The 1,754-nt window shown below is 38.9% G+C and overlaps 1 pseudogene; it reads right to left on the bottom strand.

Annotated features, from left to right (window-relative positions):
• Nucleotides 1-493: 493 nt before the first annotated feature.
• On the bottom strand, nucleotides 494-1,384 carry LOC147424275 (uncharacterized; annotated as a pseudogene).
• Nucleotides 1,385-1,754: the final 370 nt, after the last annotated feature.

Here is a 1,754-nt window from a genome sequence, read left to right as displayed (position 1 = left end):
TCACCATGATATATCTATTGTTGGATGATCACACATACAATGAATAATCACCAAGAGATTGGATTCAAATAAATTCACAGCTAAGCAGTACTGTGTGTAACAGAAGTAGGAAAAAATCAGAGAGATGATGAGAGAGCGAGAGACTCGGGCAAACATCAGAGATTGTATATCAAGAAAATCCCCAATACAAGTTCTCCAAAACAAGACTTGGTACAATCCTGTCCCTCAAAGTTTCCCATTCCCAAATGTAAAGTTGCGCCCTGAATTCAGTTATAACTGCCTGATTCTTGGCATACACTAACAATATCCGATCAGGCTTACAATATCCGACTAGCTACTAACAATCAGACAATACATCCGATATCCGACTTTGTATTTTCCCTTCAACACATGGCACGCCCCGGTGGTGGATTTGACAAAATCCGACTCGGATCCACATATCCCTTGATCAGTAAAGACCAAGTCAAAAAGAAAATGCCATGATTACAACATTTCAGACATTGGGTTCATTGGGAACTACATCAAAATCTGACAAGTAATCTGGAACAAGCACAATAGGTTCAGCAACTGTCAGTGATCCAACAGTAACACCAACAACTACTTCATCATCTGGCAAATTAGTAATCTCCTGCTCTTCTCATCTCTGAATTGCAAACAAACCTTCACCAGTACCCATATCCATTGAAATTGAATCCACTGATATCTTCTTCTCAGCAAATGTAGATTTTGCAATATTCTTTCCTTTGTAATCTTGAACCTGTTTTTTGTACAAATCTCTGTCTTTCTTTAACCGTTCCATCTCCTTTAGTAAATCAGCTTCATGGTTACTGACAAACCCTGATATGATCTTCTCATAAGGATGCTTGATAAGGGAACTCATCTCTTCTTTGAATGTTGCCCGTACTTCTTGCATACCAGTTTCCAAATGTTGCCTAAGGACTGACATGTCCCCTTCAGACATAAGAACACCATTGACATCTACTTCCTCTTCTCCCAACACCTGTTTCTCCAACTGCTCCAAAGGTTTAATTCTCTGATTCAAAATCTGATTCTCCACCTGCAACTCTTTATTGACAATGGCCAACTGCTGCAATTCTAATTGTACTTTTGTTTCCAACTCCACTGTCTAGTCCTTAAACATTGGAAAAGAAATCTTTTGCTTGGCTAACTCATTTTGATGTTCCACCATCAGATCTTGAATTTCCTTTTGGTGTGTAACTCTAACATTCTCCAACTCTTTCTGCAAGGCATTACCATTGACATTTTGATCATGCAACAGTATTTTTGAAACACTAGAATCGCCCACATATTGTAACAGTATTTCCATATTCTGCTGTTGTTGATGAATAAACTCTGTGACACCTAAAAGCATATTTTCTGCCATTCGAGCATCTGGTGGCTTGAAATTCTTTGGAGAAGACAACTCATCAAAATTCAGTTGTTTAACTATAGGTTCCACCTCTGCTTTTCTTTTCTTGAACAAAGTGAAAGCCTTACCAAGATTGACCTAATTTGATGGCACTGTATCAGACTTCTTTTCTGAAATATCCGTGTCCTTCAAAGAGTGCACAACTTCAGGAGTATGCACACTTTTGAGAGCTTCACTGTGATTGTAACATGCTTTAATCATGAACACATAAGTCTCTGCCTTCACCAGATCATTAAGTAGCTCTGCAGGTACTTGCACCCCACGAATATTAGGGTGTGGCTGTGTATACCCTTCTGCCCTGCCTAAAGTAGTCAAAGAAACATCA

This window comes from Adiantum capillus-veneris, chromosome 26 (assembly GCF_014529385.1).
Source record: "Adiantum capillus-veneris isolate H3 chromosome 26, ASM1452938v2, whole genome shotgun sequence".
Classification (NCBI taxonomy): domain Eukaryota; kingdom Viridiplantae; phylum Streptophyta; class Polypodiopsida; order Polypodiales; family Pteridaceae; genus Adiantum; species Adiantum capillus-veneris.
This window is presented reverse-complemented; position numbering and strand designations above follow the sequence as displayed.